General features: G+C 40.3%; 1 pseudogene; it reads right to left on the bottom strand.

Moving 5' to 3' along the window:
• Nucleotides 1–5,097: 5,097 nt before the first annotated feature.
• LOC111546525 lies at nt 5,098–6,096 on the bottom strand (annotated as a pseudogene).
• Between the last annotated feature and the right edge of the window lie 6,424 nt (nt 6,097–12,520).

Below are 12,520 nucleotides of genomic sequence, written 5' to 3' on the forward strand. Positions count from 1 at the left end.
TTCTTTCTTTCTTTCTTTCTTTCTTTCTTTCTTTCTTTCTTTCTTTTTCTTTTGAGATGAGATCCTGCTCTGTGCAGTAGTATGATCATAGATCACTGGAGCCTTAAACTCCTGGGCTCAAGTGATTATCCTGCCTTATACAGGGTTATAGGCTGCAAGGTGGCCATCCTGACAGGCCAGGAAGCATAGCCTCCCACAAAGACCTTTAGCAGGCACTTTGAAGGAGGAAGGGATAAGATAGGAATTTTTACTGAGTGGGTTGGCCAAGTATAAATATTCAACAGCTTATAGGATGCTTCATGAATATTCATGAGAGGGGAATCTTAACACATGCATACTGAATAAACATGTATGTTACATAAGACCTGTGTTCATCTTGGGGTGGAGACTTAACATTAACTGTATTACAATTAGGCCCTATATGTCAAAAGGTGAAGCAGGGATACAAAGGCACTTAAGTGTGCAGCCTCTGTAAAACCAGCCAGAGCCAGTCCATGGTCAATGGTCTTTAATTAGGAGTAAGTTACAGAAATCAGTCTCTTGTCCAATCAAAGCTATAGTGATGACTTGTGGAACAGTAGGTGGAGGTCAGCATCTGGTGGTGGGTGAGCTGCAACTGCTTCAATATTGCCTGTCTCAAGACCAGTACTTGTTTAGCTGATAGAGAAAAAGAAAAGTCTTGTGGCAGGTAGAACACAGTTTATTCTTTTAGTGTAGTTCTTTACTTGTATGACTTAACCTTTGCCTGGCACAGCCTTAGGTCCTATTTTGGTATCTTCTTGCCACAGAGAGCCTGTACTGTCAATGGTATGATCTCTGTTTTAGCATTAATGCTAGTAGTTGTGTCTAAACTGCAAAAGGGAGGGGGTAATAAGGTGTGTATGACCTCCCATCCTATCATGGCCAGCAACTCAGGTTTTTAGGTTTCTCTGGGGTCCCCTTAGCCATGAGGGAGTCCATTCAGTCAGTTGCAGGGCTTAGGATTTTATTTTTAGTTCTCAGAAATCATTAACATACCTAGGTCTGAGCTGGAATCCATTGAGTGCAAGAGCCTTGAGGAGTCAGGTGTGGGGTGGAGGGCAGGGATCAGACAGGAGCTACAGTCATGGAAAGACACAGCCACTTCCAAGTATTTTTGCAGTTGGTAACTGAAACCATGGATAAGGAGAACTACCATATTGACTGTTGTGTGCCCAGACCTATTTAAGTTTTTGCCTGCCTAACCATATTAAGCTTTCACAACAACACTATGTAATGGACACTATCACTATTTCCCTTTCACAGATGAGAAACTGAGGCTCAAGGCTCAGAGAGTTTAGGTAACTTACCCATGGCCATAAAACTGGTGAATGCAGAGCCAGGATTTGAACCCAGGCAGTACATAAACTCCTGCCCAAAAGGCTTTACTGTGTATGGCAAAGTGTGGCCCCAGCAGATTTCCTGGGACTCTGCACGATTCCAAAGTGTCTTACATGTCACTCTATTTGCTTCCATTACATTTACCTAATGATAATCTGTTTTGAAAACTGGTCATTGATGTGTGCTAAAAACAAAAAAAAAAAAATAGCCAGATTATTGTCTGGATTTTTATCAGGCAAGGTTTGTTATTTACAATCTAGATTACCACCTGTGTAGAATTTTAACATTCACTGCATTTCTTTTTTTTTTTTTTTTAAGAGGGACCCCTTTATTACACATTTATAAAATAATAGTATAATATAGTTATTAAAAATGGGACACTTTTTCTCATTTTTGGTATCTTGTATTCAATTTTTCCATCCTCTTCACAATCTTCCATAACTTGCTTTTCGTTATCCAGTGTTCAACTGAAACTTCTACCCCACCATTCAAAGTACAACCAAAGAATAAACAATCTAATAGGTTGTTGTGAGAGACATTATCAGATAAATTAATCCAGTAACACATGAAAAAAGATTGAGAGTTTTAAAATAAATACAGTAAAAGCAAAAACATGAAGCATAATTTAATCTGATGATTCAGAAAGCACCTCAAGATTGTGTTGTGCCGTTTTCCTCATGCTGCGTGTTTAGGTGCCTATAACAGAATTCTGGTTAGTAAAATATTGAAAAAAAATTCACATATAATTCACATTAAATGACTACAGATAGATACAATATGGGCATTTTGATGTGTACATTTGTACTTGACCAGGGCACAATTTATAATATACTAAGAAAACTAAAATTAATTACAAAATGAGTATTTTTAGCACACTTAGTAACAACTACTTGTTTTAAACTATTATTTCATTTTTGGTGACCAAATTATATTTGACCATAATTAAAGAACACATAACCTTAAAATAATATTTAAGAAACGTAGTTACAACAGACATATGTTACATTAAATGAAGAAAGGAAAGAAATGTACATGTATTAAAGGGTACTGAGGTTTTTCAAACCTTTTCTTTTGAAAAGTCTTTTAATCCACTTTCATGTAAATCAATTTAAACTTAAAAAGTTTATATTCAGTATACTTACAGAAAGAGGTGAAATCAGTGTTGAGCACATGACTGCCTAACAACCATTCAATGCTGATCATAAACTAGTATTTTTATTTGATTATCCTGACAAACATAATAATTGAGCCCATATATATATGCAAGATGTGGAGGATCCACCTAATCAACTGCAGAAAGAAAAACACTCAACTTAAAAAAGGTCGAAAGAACAGAGAGCCAAATCATGAATGAACTTCCATTCACAATTGCTTCAAAGAGAATAAAATACCTAGGAATCCAACTTACAAGGGATGTAAAGGACCTCTTCAAGGAAAACTACAAACCACTGCTCAGTGAAATAAAAGAGGACGCAAACAAATGGAAGAACATACCATGCTCATGGATAGGAAGAATCAATATCGTGAAAATGAGCATAATGCCCAAGGTTATTTATAGATTCAATGCCATCCCCATCAAGCTACCAATGACTTTCTTCACAGAATTGGAAAAAACTGCTTTAAAGTTCATATGGAACCAAAAAAGAGCCTGCATTGCCAAGACAATCCTAAGTCAAAAGGACAAAGCTGGAGGCGTCATGCTACCTGACTTCAAACTATACTACAAGGCTATAGTAACCAAAACAGCATGGTACTGGTACCAAAACAGAGATATAGACCAATGGAACAGAACAGAGTCCTCAGAAATAATACCACACATCTACAGCCATCTGATCTTTGACAAACCTGAGAGAAACAAGAAATGGGGAAAGGATTCCCTATTTAATAAACGGTGCTGGGAAAATTAGCTAGCCATAAGTAGAAAGCTGAAACTGGATCCTTTCCTTACTCCTTATATGAAGATTAATTCAAGATGGATTAGAGACTTAAATGTTAGACCTAATACCATAAAAACCCTAGAAGAAAACCTAGGTAGTACCATTCAGGACATAGGCATGGGCAAGGACTTCATGTCTAAAACACCAAAAGCAACGGCAGCAAAAGCCAAAATTGACAAATGGGATCTAAGTAAACTAAAGAGCTTCTGCACAGCAAAAGAAACTACCATCAGAGTGAACAGGCAACCTACAGAATGGGAGAAAATTTTTGCAATCTACTCATCTGACAAAGGGCTAATATCCAGAATCTACAAAGAACTCAAACAAATATACAAGAAAAAAACAAACAACCCCATCCAAAAGTGGGGAAAGGATATGAACAGACATTTCTCAAAAGAAGACATTCATACAGCCAACAGACACATGAAAAAATGCTCAGCATCACTCGCCATCAGAGAAATGCAAATCAAAACCACAATGAGATACCATCTCACACCCGTTAGAATGGCAATCATTCAAAAGTCAGGAAACAACAGGTGTTGGAGAGGATGTGGAGAAATAGGAACACTTTTACACTGTTGGTGGGATTGTAAACTAGTTCAACCATTATGGAAAACAGTATGGCAATTCCTCAAGGATCTAGAACTAGATGTACCATATGACCCAGCCATCCCACTACTGGGTATATACCCAAAGGATTATAAATCATGCTGCTATAAAGACACATGCACACATATGTTTATTGTGGCACTATTCACAATAGCAAAGACTTGGAATCAACCCAAATGTCCATCTGTGACAGACTGGATTAAGAAAATATGGCACATATACACCATGGAATACTATGCAGCCATAAAAAAGGATGAGTTTGCGTCCTTTGTAGGGACATGGATGCAGCTGGTAACCATCATTCTTAGCAAACTATCACAAGAAGAGAAAACCAAACACCGCATGTTCTCACTCATAGGCGGGAACTGAACAATGAGATCACTTGGACTCGGGAAGGGGAACATCACACACTGGGGCCTATCATGGGGAGGGGTAGGGGGGAGGGATTGCATTGGGAGTTATACATGATATAAATGATGAATTGATGGGTGCTGACGAGTTGATGGGTGCAGCACACCAACATGGCACAAGTATACATATGTAACAAACCTGCACGTTATGCACATGTACCCTAGAACTTAAAGTAAAATAAAAAATAAAAAATAAATTAAAAAAGGTCGAAAGAAATGACAAATGGAAATGGCTGAATCACTGTGCCTTTTTGACACTAACCTTAAATCTTCGTTTTACTATATATTATTTGGTACTCCTGGATTCAGTAGTTGGGGTAAAAAACGTTTCTGTATTCAAACATATCTACAGAATGTCTATATAAAATGTGTGGATATATACATTTAATATATACACACATACATGCACACACACAAACGCATACTCACATGTCTAGGAACCAGCACCTAACCACATCCCCGTTTCTCACTAATGACCCAATGAATCATTTATGGCTTTAAGACCAGCTTAGATTCTATAAAGCTGTACAATATATGGCTAAAGAGGTCAAACACAAGCACCCATGTTCAGGCTGGATTCAACTGTTCCTCCTCGTGATTTTTGACAAACAGTAATACCACTTACATAACAATTATATCTCAATAACTTAGAATTCAGAGTATAAAACCATAAACACGGAGCTCCCTCATTGTTTAAAGAGCACTTTTTCCATTCTATTTCTACTGACTGATAAGAGGACACACCAAACCAGATCTCTGAACTGTACAAATGATCTTTACTCTTAATCTAAACAAACATGTGTTAAAACATTCTGAAATGCTGCATCCTTTGATTTCTTCATCTTTTCAATTGCCCGATGAAGGTCCTGCTGTTGCACAGGCTGAATTTCATCTTCATCATGGCTTTCTTCTGATGTAGAATTAACATACTCTCTAACACAGAGGAGGGCAGCATCTCGACACATCTCTTTTAGGTCACTTCCTGAAAAGCCATCAGTTTCCTGGGCAACTTCTAGCAGGTCTACATGCCTATCTACATTTTCATTTTTCAAGATGAGTTTCAGGTTGCTTCTCTCTGTTTTAAAACAGGCTTGTTGATGTGAAATCTTGTAGGCATTCTTCTCATTATAGCAGAGTCAAGGTCCTGAGGACGATTGGTAGCTCCCATTACTATGACCTGGCAGCTGTGATTAGTATCCAATCCATCCCAGAGACTCATAAACTGAGCTTTCATCATGGCTGTAGCTTCATGGTCAGAACTTGAACGGTTTCGTAGAAAGGAGTCTATTTCATCTATAAAGATGATGGATGGTTGCAGCTTTATGGCAAGGGAGAAGACAGCAGCAGCCAATTTTTGAGATTCTCCATACCACTTGTCGGTCAGCATCGAAGGCTGAAGGTTAATAAATCGACAGCCTGCTTCTTTGGCAGTGGCCTTGGCAATCAACGTTTTACCACAGCCTGGAGGCCCATAGAGAAGAACACCTTTTGGAGGCTGCAGAAGCCTGGAATTCTCAAGCAAATGTTTCTTTTTGATAGGTAAGATGACTGTGTCTTTCAGATCCGTAATGACATCATCTAAACCTGCTATATCACTCCAAGTAACCTGTTTCTGAGCTTCTACTTTTTGCTTCCTGGTTGGATCGATCAATTGCATCTACCATCCATTTGATAGTAAAGTATGTCACTGCACCAAATATTGTCAAACAGAAAATTAAACCAACAACTTCATTCCGACTCAAAGGATGAGAAAAGGCTTCAGCATGTACCATCTTGATTGTTAACCTGTTAACCCAGGAGCAGAAACAGCGGGAGCAAATGCCTGTTGCATTTCTTAAGCACTTACCCTCTGGGTGCTGAGATAAAGAGCTTGTATGTATCATCTGCACGAATCTTCACGATAACACAAGGAGGTAGATGTAGATCATCACCATTGCCATAATTAACATCATCCCATTTTGTAGAAGAAGCTCACAAGAACCCTTCAAGTGTATTATTTTGTGCTTTATAGCCAAAGTGGGAGCAGTTCACGGAGGCCCTCTGAGGCCTTGACCAATCTCTATCAGCTGTAGTTTTCTCCCCTCTTCCACATCTTCCTGCCTTCCTGGCTGCTGCTGTCTCATTGCTTCTCTCTTCTCAGTCTTTCTCTCTCTCACTTTCCTGTCCTGCTCTCTCCTTTGTCCACATCATGGACCACTCAGCAGCTTCCCAGACATTGTTTGCCCTAAGAGTGATATCTAAGATCTCATTTCCAAGAGAACAGTTCTTACTAGGAGTACCCCAAACATTCCTCAACACCAGTGACAGGTACAAGAAATGTTTCCTTTTGGGAAATGTCCATCCTGAAAATTTGATAAATTCAGACATAGGGACATGGAGAAGGTATAATACTTATTTCAAACCATTGACAGAATCAGGAATCGCATTTAAGTTATCTTTAATTATCTAAGCTGACAGAGGCAACGATCAGCATGTACAATCCAAATACATAGGCAAAAGGAGAGAGACTGTGGCTGGGCATGATACTCAAATGTTGTGTTGTGGCCATTCTGACAAGCACATTTTTTCATATTTCACCAACCTGAAATCAAGGCTATTATAAATGGCATCTTCATAATTGCTGTTGGATGGGCAGCAACAATGCTACAGTTGTCTTTGCCATGATCTCAGTCATGGTTCATTATGCCATCACTTCAGTTGTGCGTTGCAGGTTCTGTGGCTGTTGGATTTAATTTCCATTTAAAATACAAACCAAGGCATATAAAAGGGCAATTTAGCCTTGTCCCTTTACTCCATCAGGGTCTTTCCAGACTAATCTGATTTAGAGGGTAAGGTCTGTGGTGCATGATTCATGAATGTTCTTAATCATGGAACACCTACTGGAAACTTCCTTGGACAGTGGCAATGATTGTTTCCAAAGACAAGGCCAAATTTTGACTTTGTGTGTGTTTTCACAAATTTGTTAAAGGGAAGTCAGAAAGAGGAATATAAGAAAGAGCTACTCCACAGTCGTGTAACACCAGGAGGCTCCCAGTCTACAAATTGTTGTTGTTGAAGTTCACATTCTTTGCAAGCCTACTTGGCCCTGGAGTTACAGAGTGAATAAATCCAAGTGCTGACCTAGTGTCTTTTCTAGAGATGACTAGGGCACCTCTGATCCGACCTCTCTCCCTCCCTCACAGGATCAAATCTCAGATCACCACTCCATAAACAAGCCTATGACATGGCTTTTAACATTTTGTTCAAAAAAGAATACTAGAAAACTTTTTGGCAGTAACTACTGAAGTGGACCACAGATGGACTCTAAGGCACAGCAATTCCAATTCTAGGTACATGCCCAATAGAAACATATACTGACATTTACCAGAAGACATGTACTAGAATCTTTGGCCTTTATCAATAGCTCCAACTAGAAATATATGATGTCTGTCAGTAGCACAATGAATATATAAACTGTATTTTATTTGTATAATCACATACTATAAAGCAAAAAGAATAAACAGTCTATGACTACATGCAACAACATGGAGACTCTCACAGACATAATGTGGAATGTCAGGCAAGTACACCCACTGGATGACACCATTTGTATAAAGTACATTCTAGCTATCTCTTGCTGTGCAACAAATGACCTGAAAAGTTAGTGGCTTTAAACCACAGCAACTTTTTTTATAAGTCTGCATTTGGGTAAGGCTTGGTAGAGGACAACTCATCTCTGTTCCATTCTGAGGTACGTGGGAAGACAGGAATTCAGGGGGCTGGAATCATCTGAAAGCTCCTCCTCCTATAGGTGGTAGCCAATGCTGGCTGTCAGCTGAGACCTCAACTGGAGCTGTGGTTGGAACACATCAACTTGGCCTTGCATGTGGCTGGATTCCAAGGGTGATCACCCCAAAAGGATCAGGGAGTCATTGTCTTTTATAACTAAGCCCCAGAAGTCGCATGCTATTACTTCTGCTACAGTCCCAGGTCCACACATACTCAAAGGGAGGAAACAGAGATGGAGGAATGTCAGCAGCACATTCTCAGGAAAGGAAGGATGGGATATATTAGTGTAGCAGTCTTTGGAAAATACACCTGCCATAAGGTACACAGCAGCCAACGCTAATCTGTGGTTTTAAAAGGAAAGATAATGGTTACCCTTAGGAAGAAGGTAGTGACTAGAAGGGAATGTGAGAGGAGCTTGGGGGTGTTCATAATATCTGTTTTTTGACCCAGTGCTAGTTCACTTTGTGAAAATTCATCAAGATGCACATTATGACTTGTGCACTCTGCTTATGTATGCTATAACCCAATAAAGACTTTTTAAAGAATCGTAGCAATGATATTTGACAAAGCTTGGTGGATTCAGTAGGCCCAAGAGAAAATTTTCTCAACAATAGCCACAAGTTACGTCCTCTGGGATATGATTTGAGTTGGATGCTAGCTCTCTCCTTGGTAACTTATAACTTGCTAATATGGAGAAAATGGGTTTCTTTTTGTAGAGCTAGAGAAAGATTAAAGCCAACTGTGATGGTTGATTTCATGTGTCAAATTGGCTGGGCCACATTGCCCAGACACGTGCTCAAACATTATTTTGATGTTTCTGTGAGGGTGGTTTTGAATGAGATAAACATTTAAATTGGTGAAGTAAAGCATCATCCTGCATAATGTGAGCCTCGTCCAGTCAGTTGAAGACTTGAAATAGAACAAAATACTTACCTCCGTTGAGCAAGAAGCAATCAACCATGAGAAGGCCTTCACACTTGTTCTACGGCATTGGCTCTTCCTGGCTCCATGGCAGACTACCTTCAGGCTCAAACTACCACAATGACTCTTCCCTGGGTCTCCAGCTTGCCAGCCCACCCTGCAGAATTTGGACTTGTCAGCCTCCATAATCATTTGAGCCAATTCTTGTAAAACATAAATTAAAAATACATATATAGATATATATATATCTATATATGCATAAATACACTCACACAAGTCCTATTGGTTTTGTTTCTCTGGAAAACTTTGACTAATGGACCTGTATTCTTGGTGTCTGTCTTGTATCCTTTCTTATTCAAGCGACTATCCACTGAGTGATCTATGTCTCTTAGAGAGCCAGTTTAACTTAGCCCAGCCCCAATTTCCACTGCTTTATGAAGCTCTAAAGCTGTCCCTACAGGCTCTCTCCATCTGGAACTTTCTTCCAAATGCTTCCTTCTCCTTCAATACGGCCTTACAATTCACACACAATCCCTCACTGGTTCCCATTTTTAAAACATCATTTATCCCAAGCATTTCATGAATTTATTGACTTTATTTATGATTTGAGAGAGTAAAGAAAGAGTTCTGTATTAGTCAGCTATTGCCACAATGTGCTGCATAGCAAATAATCCCAAAGCACAGTATTACACAACAATGAGAATTTATTCTCTGATCACATATCTGTGGGTTGGCTGTGGTTTGGCTAATAATCTGGACTTGGGTGGACTTGGCACAAGCTGTGGGTTGGGCCTCGGTCTGTTCCATGTGTTTCTTCTTGCCCCGGTCCTACAAATACCCAAGGCATGTTCTTGCTGTGGTAAAAGTCAGGAGTGCAACAGAGCAAAATCCCCACCCAAGAGCCTTTCAAGCCTCTATCCATGTGATATCTGCTGACATCCCACTGACCAAAACAAGTCACACAGCCAAAGGTAAAGTCAGAGGAAAACATCTCATCCCCTTCCCCCACGTCTGGGGCCATGGCAGGGGTGTGGGGGAATTAACATTAATGATCTGAGCTCCCACAGTGAGGCCTCCTGCCAGTCCCCAGCCTCCCTCTCCTTTCTCTCTTTCGCTTTGCCTCTTTCTAGAACATCAAGAAAAGCCTTCCCTGGCCTCTGCAGAACGGTGTCTGTTTCATCCAGCCTGAAGCATTGTTTTATTCTACAAAGCTCAGGGCATCTTCTCAGTGAAAGTGAGTCTCTCCCCAGGAAGCTGGCTGAGAAAAGTAATCTGTTCAAAACCTCATGTAGAACAGACAGAGTCCCCTCACAGAGTCTGTGGCCGTTATCATGCTGAACCAAAAGAAAAGTAAGCCATCCCCTTTCAAGCCCCCAAACCCTTTCTCAGCAAGCTCTGAGGTAGAAAAAGATTAATATCTCCAGGCTCCTGAGCCACTAAAATAAAGAATAAAGTTCCTCTAGGGAGTTGCCTGGGCCTTTTTCTGAATGCACCTCTGGCCAAAAAACAAATAAAACAAACTCTTTCTAGGGATCTCAGGGACAGCACTTTAACGGAGGAGCAATGAAGAACAAAGCCTCCCATCTGCCACCGCTAAAGATGATCCCCGGGCAAACTGGGGAAAACAGAGCAGAAAATTAAGCCTTTGCTTGGTCTCCTCTCCCAGGCTCAGTTCTCACCAGTCCAGACCCGCAGCACACCCGGCAAAGAGGTAGGTGTGATGGAGATCAGGAGCAGAAGCAGCAGAGAGCCTGGATATTGACCTTCCCCAGGGATGCTTTGATGCCGAGCTGTTTTATGCCTAGATAATGAACGTACCCACAGCACTGCTGGGTCTGAATGCTGATATCACTCTCTCTCCTCTTGCTCCAGAAAAGCCACTGAATTGTGTTACTTGGCTTAGTTTGGAGGGAAGTGGGGAGTAGAGCAATGTGATCAGTTTACATACAGTCTTTCAAGAAAGATGAAGATAAATCGAGTGTTCAGACACAGGTTACGACTCACGACGAGGCTGCAGGCTTCTGGGAGGCCGTGATTCTGGGGGATGGCAGAGCTGAGCAGCAGGCAGGGATGGGGCTGCGATTTTTGCATTGATTCTAACTTATACTTTTTTCTGTATCTTAGCAGTTCTGAAGTTGGGATGCATCTTAGTATATATCAAAGCTTCCTTACAACCACTTCCTCTAAGAGGTAGTCATGCCACATAGTTGCCCTTGACTATTACACACATGAATATCAAAAGCACCAGCATCAAACCCTGGAGAGTGGTATCTGCCATGTGCATGGAAATCCTGGAGTCTCTCCTAATTGGTCTGGGAGTGAGAAGGGAAAATATCCCTTCAGGAGCCCTCCCCAAAGCAGGAATCAGAAGCAGCCTGCAAAACCAGCTTCAGAACCCAGAGCCAACGCTTTTAGTTCATGCTTGGATGATAAAAGGCAAATAGAAGGAGAGAGTAGGATGGTGTTTATCAAAGACTCAGGGATGGGGGTGGATGGAGAAAAGAGAGATGTTGATTAAAATGTACAACGTTCAGCCAGGCAGAGGGTCAAAGCTTTAGTGATCTATTGTATAGCATGATGAGTATAGTTAATCATAGCATTGTATATTTCAAAATTGCTTAAAGATTGGGTTTTAAATATTCTTATCACAAAAATTCATAAGTACATAAGGTGACAGATATGTCAATTTACTTGATTTTATCATTCGACAATGTAAACACATACCAAAACATCACATTATACCCCATTAATTTATGCAGTCATTATTTGTTAGTTAAAGATAAAATTAAAGAACAGAATTACTATATTACCAAGATTCTTCATGGCACTCAGGATGGCATTGCCAGAGGAGTGAGGAGACCACAGGCAACAACAATTTGGGAGACAAAAGTGAATTAGAAAAACCAGGTCAATGTTAAAAAATTTAGACTATATTAACCAATTTTATTTTGCTTACATTTTTCTTTTTATATTCACCCAAGTACTATATTATAAAAATTTTTACCTAATTAAATGTAAAGCCCATTCAAATAAGTTAAAAATAAAATTCTAAAGAAAGCAGGATGCCGTGGCTTTCCATTGCAATGTTAGTTCTTCCTTAGTGAGACATAAAACAAAGGTGCATTTGGAATTAGCTTGAGTTAAAGGCCCCCGGTCTAATCTCCTGCTTCAATCGCAGTGCCCAGTAAAATGAATCAGTGACAGGCAGAATGCTGAGCCCCACTGAGTTTGTAGTCAAAGTCCCCACCTCGCTTTGAGGCACGTTCCTCTTCCTTCCCTCTTGAATGAAAAACCGCTTCCCTCAGACATCAAGTGCTGCTGCATTCCTGGCCCAGATCAGTTCTCAGGAAGTTTTGTTCTTTTCTTCTTTTTGGGGACAAGTGACCTAGAAGGCTCACTTTGGAGAACATGCCTTCCGGATGGAGGGGGTGTTGCATTTTAACAGTGGGAAAGGAAGGGCCCTCCCAAGGTGGGATTTCGGGCACTGGTCGTTGAAACAGACAAGGGAGAGGGTTC

Source organism: Piliocolobus tephrosceles, chromosome 20 (assembly GCF_002776525.5).
Source record: "Piliocolobus tephrosceles isolate RC106 chromosome 20, ASM277652v3, whole genome shotgun sequence".
NCBI classification, from domain to species: domain Eukaryota; kingdom Metazoa; phylum Chordata; class Mammalia; order Primates; family Cercopithecidae; genus Piliocolobus; species Piliocolobus tephrosceles.